The following is an 11,950-nucleotide window of genomic DNA, read 5'->3' on the forward strand; positions in this document are numbered from 1 at the left end:
TCAACAAGAGGGTATGTAGGGATCTCTGGGGTCAGGGGGTTACAGAGTTTGCGGAGTAACAGCTTGAAACACGCGATCAGGAGGAGGGTGATCAGGCACAAGACCACACCTGTGAGGAGGAGACGCACAAGGCCTTCCCCAAGCCCTCCTAGATTAGGCAACCTATTCCAGAGGGAATAAAAAATTGTGGGTTCCCTTTCCTGGGCCTTCCAATGGCTGAGAGCCTGTTCGGCTGACAAAATGTGTTTGTTAATGTCCTGTGAATTTTCTGGGACATAAGTACAACACTCGCTGCCAACCAGGGCACACACTCCGCCCTGGGAGGCTAAAACATAATCCAGGGCCTGTCTGTTTTGCAGGGCTAGCAATCGGAGCTGGTAAAGCTCTGAGTTAAGGCTTTTCTCTATGGCCAGGGTCTCATTAGCAAACTTGGTGAGAAACATAGAAAGTTTACGATACATTTGAGACAGCCGTCCCACCCCATAAGAGGGGAGGAGGATCATACCGAGTCTGTCTCCCTCACCAATGGGCTCAGGGGTGACATACAAAGACCTACGATGCCTGGGGCGGCCAGGGGGCAGTTTAGGAAGCACTCGAAGAGGAGGAGCAAGATATCCCACGTAACAGCTTCCATACCACCGATGTGGGAGCCACTTATAGGCAGAGGTACCGCAAACATAAAAGGAGTGGCCATTTCCCACTAGCCCATTATAACCATTTTTCCACCTTTCAGTTTGGGAGCTACTGAAAGTTCCGAACCAGGCAGTAGAATTGGGTTTTCCATTAACATAGACTGGGATAGAGGCATTACTGCCAGGGGATAGATAATACTGGCAGGTGCTATTCCCAGCGGACCAGGTGTGATTGCTGGACTTGGACTGCTGATAGCACACCAACCCGGGGTTCACTGGCCACAGCCTAATAGGGGGAGGGAGATGCGTTGAGTTGGCTTGCGGTTCCCAGGGGTCGTCCCTTAATGCATACTGGGACTCAATTGTACAGTTTTGAGACAAGGGGGTACCCGAAATGTTTTTCCCCCTACTGAACCATCCCCAACAGAGATCTGACCAATTTTGGGGAACCACCCTCCAGGGCAACCCAGCTGCATGGTGTGGGATTTGGGAGCATATCCAGCAGTTGGAGAGGTTAAACTCTTGGGCAAAACAAGCTTTCAGGGCCTCATACGTATTTGTTTCCAGCTTGTTAGGGATTTCTCTCCATCCCGCATGTGCCTGGGGAGAACCAGGAGTTACCAAAATGAGTGCTCCCATGGCAAGGAGTAATACTGTGGCAAGCTCTGACCTGAACTCCATACTGGGTTGGTAACCGTAAGGCCTAACAATTACAATTCCCCAAATACCCACAAAATAACAATTACCAATAGCAAACAGATTAAAAACAGAAGGGACCAGGCCACGAGGTTAGGCCGGCCCTGTGAAAATAAACAGAACCAATGCTCAGAGTGGTCGCGGGGAATATGCCGTGACTGTCCGAAGAGGGCACAGGGCATTTCCAGCGGACCTTACTGTCGTTTAAACAATAGTTTAAGTCCCAAATTGTCGCTGGCAGTTTTTTTCCGCAGGCTGGACGGTCCACCGTTCAGGAGCGGGCACTGCTTTCAGACGAGAGTGATGGATCCAGTTCTTGTGTCCCTCAACCTTTGCAGCTGTGTGTGAGACCAGCAGGACAGTATGGGGTCCCTTCCACTTCTCTTGGAGAGGCTCGTCCTTCCAGGTACGAACGAGGACGGAGTCACCTGGTTGCAGGGAGTGGACAGGAGCATCCAGCGGGAGGGGCTGCAAATATTCAGTATACCTGTGGAGAGAACAAAGAACAGCAGACAGAGAGCACAGGTACTGAGACAAGAAACCACAGCCTACCTCCCACTCCCCTAACAGAACCGGTGTACCATTCAGAGGCCATGCCCTTCCAAACATAATCTCGAAGGGACTGAGCCCTAACCTGCCCTTTGGGAGAGCATGAACTCGAAGCAAAACAAGGGGTAAGGCATCAGGCCATCGGAGAGAAGCCTCCTGGCAAACCTTTGAGAGATGTCGCTTGAGGGTCTGATTTGTGCGTTCCACTACTCCACTGGCCTGAGGTCGCCAGGGAGTGTGGAGCTTCCAGGGGATTTGTAGGGCATCCGATATCTTCTGGACAACTTGTGACGTGAAGTGCGTTCCGTTGTCAGATTCCATCCATTGAGGAAGCCCAAATTGTGGAATGATCTCCTTGACGAACTTAAGGGCTACCGTTCTTGCAGTGTTGTTACGACATGGGAAAGCTTCGGGCCATCCACTGAATCGGTCCGTTAAGACGAGGAGGTACCTGAACCCCTGGGCCCGGGGGAACTCAGCAAAGTCTATTTGCCAAACCAATCCTGGGCCTGGGGTAGGTTTCAGTGTTTCTGGCAGCACTGGCACTCCCGGTCGGGGGTTATTCTTTTGGCAGACTAGACATTCAGCTTGTACCTGGGATACTAGGGGTCTAAGCCCAGAGGTTAGAAAATATTTATTTACGAGCTGGGTTAAAGCCTCTCTGCCAGCAGGAGTAGTCTGGTGTCGTTTCCGTAGCACTGGCAGTATTAGATTCTTTGGTAGGAGGATTTTTCCTTCCGTGGAGTGGAGCCATCCCTCCTTCTCCTTCAGCCCGAGTGTGTCCGCCAGGTTCCTTTCCTCACGAAAGTACTGAGGAGCTGGAAGCTCTCCTACTGATGGGATGAGGGCATGCATCTGGGCATCTTCAGCTTCCAGTGGTTCCAGGGTAGCGGCTCACGTGGCTTCCCTGTCCGCCCTAGCATTGCCCTTAGCCACGTCGTGATCTTCCTTTTGGTGAGCCCTGCAGTGTACCACTGTACCGCTTCTAAAAGCCGGAGGATCTGGGATCCATGCTTGACCGGAGAGCCTTGGGCGGTTAGCATTCCTCTCTGCTTCCACAGACCTGCATGAGCGTGTAGCACTCCAAAGGCACATCTGGAATCAGTGACAATGTTAACTCTTTTCCCTTTCGACAGTTCAAGTGCACGGGTTAGGGCTACCAGTTCAGCCAGCTGGGCTGATGTTCCAGCAGGCAAACCTTTCGCTTCCACAGTTTCGTGGAGAGTTACAACAGCATAGCCCGCCCTCCTTTGTCCATCTACAACAGTGCTACTGCCATCAGTATATCACTCATAATCTGCATTCGGGAGTGGCTGATCTTTTAAATCTGGACGGCTGGAGTATTGGGTATCTATTACATCTAAGCAGTCATGTTCCTGTTTTTCTGTTTCTGGCAACAGGGTGGCTGGGTTAAGGGAGGGGCAAGTCTGCAGGGCAACTTCAGGATTTTCTATAAGTTTAGCCTGGTACCGAGCCACTCGAGCCTGTGTAAGCCAGAGACCACCCCTAGTGTCCAGCAGGGCTTGGACCATATGGGGAGTATATACTTGCACCTTTCCCCCCAAAGTCAGCTTCTCTGCTTCCCCAAGCACTAGGGCAGTGGCTGCGACCGCCCGCAAACATGCCGGCCACCCTTTGGCAACTTGATCCAGCTGTTTAGAGAAATATGCCACAGGACGCTTCCAAGTGCCTAATAACTGAGTAAGCACTGCCAGAGCCACCCGTTTCCTCTCATGCACGTACAGTTGAAATGGCTTAGAGAGGTCTGGCAGACCCAGGGCTGGGGCTTCCATTAGTTTTCTTTTCAAGGCCTTAAATGCCTTGTCAGCTTCCGCTGACCAGTGAAAGGGGTCGTGATCTGCTCCCTTAACACATTCATACAAGGGTTTAGCCCACAGTCCGAACTCTGGGATCCATATTCTGCAGAAGCCTGCCATGCCCAGAAACGCCCTGAGCCGTTTGCGATTGCTTGGGACAGGAATTTGACAGATCGCTTCCTTTCTCTCGTTCGAAAGCTGATGTTCCCCCTGCCTTAGGTGAAATCCTAAGTACTGTACTTCTGTGAGGGCAATTTGAGCCTTGTTCCGAGCTACTCTATATCCCCGGAGTCCGACAAAGTTTAGGAGGCTCACAGTAGCCTTAAGGCAGGGAGTTAGACCCACAGCAGCAATTAACAGGTCATCTACATACTGCAGGAGGAGAACTTTATCCTCATTATCTAGTCTCGGGCCAATGCCTGGCCAAAAAGGGTAGGAGAGTTTTTAAAGCCCTGGGCCAGCACTGTCCAGCAAAGCTGCCTTTTATCCCTGTTGTTGTCCTCCCACTCGAAGGAGAAAATCTCCTGAGACTGAATGTCAACTGGAATGGTGAAGAAAGCGTCTTTTAAATCCAGGACTGAAAAGTGGATGTACCGCCCCCCTACAGAGGCCAACAGTGTATACGGGTTTGGAACAAGGGGGTGCAGAGTCTTGACTCGCTCATTCACAGCTCTCAGGTCCTGGACCAGCCGATATGTGCCATTGGGTTTTCGCACAGGCAAGATGGGGGTGTTCCAAGCTGACTGGCATTCCCGCAGTACCCCATACTTTAGGAACTGGTCTATAGTTTCCTGTAGTCCCTCTCTGGCTTCTCTTTTGATCGGATACTGCTTAATCTGCACTGGACCTTTTCCCGGCAGGAGCTGAACCTTAATGAGGGTGTGATGGGCTGCTTTTCCTGGGACCCCCGATGCCCACACTAGAGGGAAAACCTGGTCTTCCCACTGGCTCCACTCTGGGGCTTGCATGGCTGAAGGCTCAACTGCAAGGGTCATTATCCAGGCATTCTCTGGGGGCAAGGTGAGGGTTATTTCATCCTGGGTAAAATGCAGGGTGGCACCTAAGCGACAAAGCAGGTCCCGTCCCAGCAGAGGCGTTGGACAATCGGGGAGATAAACCAGTTTGTGAGAGAGAGTTCTGTCTCCCAAAGCACACTCTGCTGGAGCATACACCGGACACTTGGTTCCTTTCCCTGTGGCGCCCACCACAGTGAGGGAGTCTGCCACCGGCAGCTGTAGGGGTTGATTTACAGCGGTTCGTGCTGCTCCAGAGTCTATTAAAAAGTCTATTTCCGAATTTCCCACCCGCATCTTTACTCGGGGTTCCGGGGGCAGGATAGTCCGTCTCCCCTGACACCCCTAGTCTTGATCCTCTGCTGCCATCATAGGGGTAACTTCCCTCTCGGGGCACTCATTTTTCCAATGTCCCTCCTTTCGGCATTTGGCACACTGGTTGCGACCCAGACATCTTTCCTGTGAGCCGGGGCGCCCACGTCCACGGCTTCTCATTCCCCGGCCCCTTCTACCTTCCTGAAATTTTCCCTTGCCACCAGCCTGTACTGCTGCAACCATCATTTTTGCTTGCCTTCTTTCCTTTTCTCTTTCCCTGTTGCTGTAAACCCTGTTTGCAGCTTCCAAAATCTGTGCCATAGTCATGCCCATTAAATCCTCCTTTTTCTGCAGTTTTCTCTTAATATCAGGGGCGGCCCGACTGGTGAAGATACCCTTTATGATTGCCTCAGTTTCCTGGTTATCAGGGTTTGCATTAGTATTTTGCCGAATCGCATCCCGGATGCGCTGCAGAAAAGCAACCGGACTTTCCTTGGGCTCCTGTATGAGCTCGTAAGGCTTAGCCCAATTGTTATGCCGGACAGCTGAGTGTTGGAGTCCATGCAAAAGCAACTCCTTGTACACGGTGAGGCAGGTCATACCCGCGGGGTTGTTTGGGTCCCACCTAGGGTCTGCTCGGGGGACCATGTCAGCGGGAATGGGGACATTCTGAGGATCCCGGTCATGTCTCCACTGTGCCTCTTCCTGTGCTTTAGCCAGGACCTGATTTCGCTCTACCTCTGACAGCAGGGTTCTCAGGAGGACGTTACAGTCATCCCAGTCTGGCTTGTGGCTAGCCAGGCATCCCTCAAACACTGAGATAAACTTACTGGGGTTCGTGGAAAATTCCCCTGCCTGTGCCTTAAAGGCTGCTAAATCCACTGGGTTAAAAGGTACATGCGTGTAAACCTGCATAGTAGTGGCCGGGCGATGTTCTGCTCCCGGACGGGCTATCCGAGTTTCAGTAATTAGCGGATAGAATCCCACTGAGGGGGCGATCCCTGACACCTTAGGCACCTCGTTCTTATATGGTGGGGGTGCTGGAGCCGAAGGGGACACTGACTCTGCCATCACAACTGGGGAGGGGTTCGGGGGACTAGCAGCAGTTACTACCGGACCTGCCGGAGTCAGATTACACTTCTGCACCAGGTCTGACCTATTTCTTAGCAACATAAACAGTTGTGCATACATATGCTCATCCCATTTACCCGTTCGCTGACAAAACAGAATTAATTGGAGGATCGTGTTATAATTTAATGATCCCTCCGGTGGCCACCTTTCCTGGTCCTCTAGTTGGTACTGAGGCCAGTCTACTGTACAGAATCTTTTCAGCTTGCTCTTAACCATCGGATCCGACCCAAACACTTTCCAATTCATCAGAATGCATTCTAAGGGTGTACACCGTGCCCTACCTGTACTCTGTCCCTGCCCCATACTCTAGGGAGACACTGGGCGTCCCCAGGTCAAAACAGGCAAAAGAAGGTTTACACTACTGGACTGTTCCTACCTTATCCACGGGACCGGTTCCCCACCGTCGCCCGCAGCAGCTTCTCCACTACTCAAGCGCGTTGCACCGTTGTGCCCTCCGGGGTCGACCACACCGCGTCTCCGCCGAGGCCCCCGATGAAGTCACCGGTGCGCGCTGGGCGTCGGTCGTTGCCGCAATCCGTCGACCTCCAGGAGGGGTCCGGGCAAGGCCAGTTTTAGCCTCGATGCCCACCCAGGGACGCCAAAACTGTTGCCGGCACACAGGGTGCCCGAGGACAGCAACAGTGGGGGTGTTCGTCGCCCGGTGTGTTTCACGCCAAAGAACACACCAAGGTGGAGAAGCAGACTAAGTTTATTTGAGATCTCAAACAGATGCAAGGAGACAGGCACGTCTCAGATCATGCACACTGATACAAACAGTTTCTCTCTTTTTATACATAACTTAGCCAAGCCGTTTCTATTCCCCTCATGCCCCCATCTCCCCCCTCCCATCTTTCCCTGTGACTGTTACAGAAGCAATTATCCCAAGTAGTTAAATCACTTCTGGCACCTACTAATCTATCTTGTTAGTGACTCTTCTCTAAACCACTATCTCATCCTAGTTTCTGTGATTTGTTATCCTGCCCCCTTAGCCAGGTACATACAGGCCTCATTAGTGCCTCTTGGTACCAGCACTGTAGCTGATAGTCAGCCCCTTTACATTCCATTCTTTAAGCCAGCTTGTCAGGTCGCTGAGAGTTCAATCATGGAAGGACTTTGGTTCACTGAGGCCTTAACAGGGGGCTTCATTGAGACACAGTGGCTTTCCACCCTCCCGAGTGGGCCAATGACACCAACAAGAGGGAGCCTGCTCCTCCAGGGTTATAACATGGACGTGGTCCATGTGAGGGGGAGGGCCAATGTTATAGCCGATGCTTTATCACGGGGCAGGGTCCCTGAACTTCCCCAGGTCACTGGCTAAGTGACCCTGCTCCGTTCAGCCTCGAAGGGGGGAGAGATGTGACGAAGTGGGGTGTTTTCTTGTGTTTTCCTTGTTTTTCCAATGGTTTGCACGCAGAGGGGGTGGGACTCAGTTTCCCTGGGTGTTGTTGGTTTAACGAGGGGAGGGGAGAGGGAGTTTGTTGTTACCGAGGACCGGAGAGGGAACTTGGGACCCAGCCAATGGCCTGGAGGATGGATACCTGTGACTGGTGTCCTGGCGATCTGGTGACCCAGGAGGCCCAGAAGAGAGGACCCCGGTGACCTGACCAGCCGGGTCCAGCCAGAGGGGGGCAGAGGAGGCTCAGGTGACCCTGTTTACAATCCTGTTTACCTGGAGAGAAGACAGTGGACAGAGGCAGGGCTTGGGGCTGGTGATATCAGATGCCCAGCTGGGAAGCAGAGGGGCTCTGGGCTGGAGAGGGGGAGCAGGCAGAGCCCACCTGGCTGCAGGGAGACTGGGATGTGCTGTGCTGAGGGAGGCCAGGCCTGAAGCCCTGAGAGTTTCCTGTGCTGGGTTCAACTCTCAATAAACCCTCCTGTTTTATGCTGGCTGAGAGTCACTCCGGGCTAGAGAACAGGGGGGCATCAACCCCTTTGGGGGGTGAGGCCCAGGGGGTCCAGAGCAAGTCGACTCCCTGAGGGGGCCCACGGCAGAGAGGTGCGGCTCCAGGAAGTGGAGGGGCCTAACCCCGGGAGAGAGTGGACCCCCGAGAAGGTCTGTCACACTGAAAGGGGCACCCCCCCATGGACCGCATAGAGCCAAAGGTGGGCACAATCTGTGAGTCCGTGATACCCTCATTTGTTTCTTTCAACTGTAAGCTTCAGGGTAGGGAGCGCCTCACGCTGTGTCTGGGCAGCACGACAGGGGCCTCGATCCCAGCGACTTTGCATGGGCAGCACCTGTCTGTGAGGGTGTGAGTCTCAGTGGGGCTTATGGGAATCATGGGGGGCTCTGGGACAGTTGTGGGCTCAGTGGGGGGCATAGGAGAGTTGTGAGGCTCAGTAGGGAGCTATGGGACAGTTGTGGGGCTCAGCAGAGACTATGGCATGGCTAGGGGGCTATAGGGCTCAGTCAGGGACTAGGGGGTGGCTAAAGGGAATTTATGGGATTCAGCTGAGGCTATGGGGGGCTGTGGGGTTTCTGGAGTTGGTGGGATGTGTGGGGTAGTTGGAGACTATGAGGTGGCTAAAGGCAAGTTATGGGGCTCAGTTGGGGCTATGGAGCTGTTGTGGGACATGGGGTGTGGGATGTCTGGGGTAGTGGGGAGCAAGGGGGGGTCTATGGGGCTCTGGAGTGGCAGTGGGGCTCAATGGGGGACAGTAGGGGATGATGGGGTGGTTACAGGCAAGTTATGGGGCTCATTTGGATCTGTAGGGGTTATGGGATGTCTGGGATAGTGGGGAGAACAGTGGTGGGGGGCTATGGGGTGACAGTGGGGCTCAATGGGAGGCCACAGGGGGACTATGGGGTGGCTACAGGGAAGTTGTGGGGCTAGGGCTGTTATTCCTCCAGGATTGTCCTGGACTCTCCAGGAATTGAAAATTATGGCACATGATGAAACCTCCAGGAATTAGTAAACCCCTACGGGGGGGGCATGGGGAGCTATGGGGCAGGGGTGGCAATGGGGGCTGGGGGTCACTGGGGAGCTCAGTGGTGGGAATGGGGGGCTATGGGGCAGGGGCGGCAATAGGGCCTGGGGGTCACTGGGGAGCTCAGTGGTGGGAATGGGGGGCTATGGGGCAGGGGTGGCAGTGGGGGCTGGGGGTCACTGGGGAGCTCAGTGGTGGGAATGGGGGGCTATGGGGCGGGGGTGGCAGTGGGGGCTGGGGGTCACTGGGGAGCTCAGTGGTGGGAATGGGGGGCTATGGGGCAGGGGTGGCAGTGGGGCCTGGGGGTCACTGGGGAGCTCAGTGGTGGGAATGGGGGGCTATGGGGCAGGGGTGGCAGTGGGGGCTGGGGGTCAATGGGGAGCTCAGTGGTGGGAATGGGGGGCTATGGGGCAGGGGTGGCAGTGGGGGCTGGGGGTCAATGGGGAGCTCAGTGGTGGGAATGGGGGGCTATGGGGCAGGGGTGGCAGTGGGGGCTGGGGGTCACTGGGAGCTCAGTGGTGGGAATGGGGGGCTATGGGGCAGGGGTGGCAGTGGGGCCTGGGGGTCACTGGGGAGCTCAGTGGTGGGAATGGGGGGCTATGGGGCAGGGGTGGCAGTGGGGGCTGGGGGTCACTGGGGAGCTCAGTGGTGGGAATGGGGGGCTATGGGGCGGGGGTGGCAGTGGGGGCTGGGGGTCACTGGGGAGCTCAGTGGTGGGAATGGGGGGCTATGGGGCGGGGGTGGCAGTGGGGCCTGGGGGTCACTGGGGAGCTCAGTGGTGGGAATGGGGGGCTATGGGGCAGGGGTGGCAGTGGGGGCTGGGGGTCAATGGGGAGCTCAGTGGTGGGAATGGGGGGCTATGGGGCAGGGGTGGCAGTGGGGGCTGGGGGTCAATGGGGAGCTCAGTGGTGGGAATGGGGGGCTATGGGGCAGGGGTGGCAGTGGGGGCTGGGGGTCACTGGGAGCTCAGTGGTGGGAATGGGGGGCTATGGGGCAGGGGTGGCAGTGGGGCCTGGGGGTCACTGGGGAGCTCAGTGGTGGGAATGGGGGGCTATGGGGCAGGGGTGGCAGTGGGGCCTGGGGGTCACTGGGGAGCTCAGTGGTGGGAATGGGGGGCTATGGGGCAGGGGTGGCAGTGGGGCCTGGGGGTCACTGGGGAGCTCAGTGGTGGGAATGGGGGGCTATGGGGCAGGGGTGGCAATGGGGGCTGGGGACACTGGGGAGCTCAGTGGTGGGAATGGGGGGCTATGGGGCAGGGGTGGCAGTGGGGGCTGGGGGTCACTGGGGAGCTCAGTGGTGGGAATGGGGGGCTATGGGGCAGGGGTGGCAGTGGGGGCTGGGGGTCACTGGGGAGCTCAGTGGTGGGAATGGGGGGCTATGGGGCAGGGGTGGCAGTGGGGGCTGGGGGTCACTGGGGAGCTCAGTGGTGGGAATGGGGGGCTATGGGGCAGGGGTGGCAGTGGGGGCTGGGGGTCACTGGGGAGCTCAGTGGTGGGAATGGGGGGCTATGGGGCAGGGGTGGCAGTGGGGGCTGGGGGTCACTGGGGAGCTCAGTGGTGGGAATGGGGGGCTATGGGCAGGGGTGGCAGTGGGGGCTGGGGGTCACTGGGGAGCTCAGTGGTGGGAATGGGGGGCTATGGGGCAGGGGTGGCAGTGGGGGCTGGGGGTCACTGGGGAGCTCAGTGGTGGGAATGGGGGGCTATGGGGCGGGGGTGGCAGTGGGGGCTGGGGGTCACTGGGGAGCTCAGTGGTGGGAATGGGGGGCTATGGGGCGGGGGTGGCAGTGGGGGCTGGGGGTCACTGGGGAGCTCAGTGGTGGGAATGGGGGGCTATGGGGCGGGGGTGGCAATGGGGCCTGGGGGTCACTGGGGAGCTCAGTGGTGGGAATGGGGGGCTATGGGGCGGGGGTGGCAGTGGGGGCTGGGGGTCACTGGGGAGCTCAGTGGTGGGAATGGGGGGCTATGGGGCGGGGGTGGCAGTGGGGGCTGGGGGTCACTGGGGAGCTCAGTGGTGGGAATGGGGGGCTATGGGGCGGGGGTGGCAGTGGGGGCTGGGGGTCACTGGGAGCTCAGTGGTGGGAATGGGGGGCTATGGGGCAGGGGTGGCAGTGGGGGCTGGGGGTCACTGGGGAGCTCAGTGGTGGGAATGGGGGGCTATGGGGCAGGGGTGGCAATGGGGCCTGGGGGTCACTGGGGAGCTCAGTGGTGGGAATGGGGGGCTATGGGGCAGGGGTGGCAATGGGGCCTGGGGGTCACTGGGGAGCTCAGTGGTGGGAATGGGGGGCTATGGGGCAGGGGTGGCAATGGGGGCTGGGGTCACTGGGGAGCTCAGTGGTGGGAATGGGGGGCTATGGGGCAGGGGTGGCAATGGGGGCTGGGGGTCACTGGGGAGCTCAGTGGTGGGAATGGGGGGCTATGGGGCAGGGGTGGCAGTGGGGGCTGGGGGTCACTGGGGAGCTCAGTGGTGGGAATGGGGGGCTATGGGGCAGGGGTGGCAGTGGGGGCTGGGGTCACTGGGGAGCTCAGTGGTGGGAATGGGGGGCTATGGGGCAGGGGTGGCAGTGGGGGCTGGGGGTCACTGGGGAGCTCAGTGGTGGGAATGGGGGGCTATGGGGCGGGGGTGGCAGTGGGGGCTGGGGGTCACTGGGGAGCTCAGTGGTGGGAATGGGGGGCTATGGGGCGGGGGTGGCAGTGGGGGCTGGGGGTCACTGGGAGCTCAGTGGTGGGAATGGGGGGCTATGGGGCGGGGGTGGCAGTGGGGCCTGGGGGTCACTGGGGAGCTCAGTGGTGGGAATGGGGGGCTATGGGGCGGGGGTGGCAGTGGGGGCTGGGGGTCACTGGGGAGCTCAGTGGTGGGAATGGGGGGCTAT

This window comes from Gopherus flavomarginatus, chromosome 18 (genome assembly GCF_025201925.1).
Source record: "Gopherus flavomarginatus isolate rGopFla2 chromosome 18, rGopFla2.mat.asm, whole genome shotgun sequence".
In the NCBI taxonomy this organism is placed as follows: domain Eukaryota; kingdom Metazoa; phylum Chordata; order Testudines; family Testudinidae; genus Gopherus; species Gopherus flavomarginatus.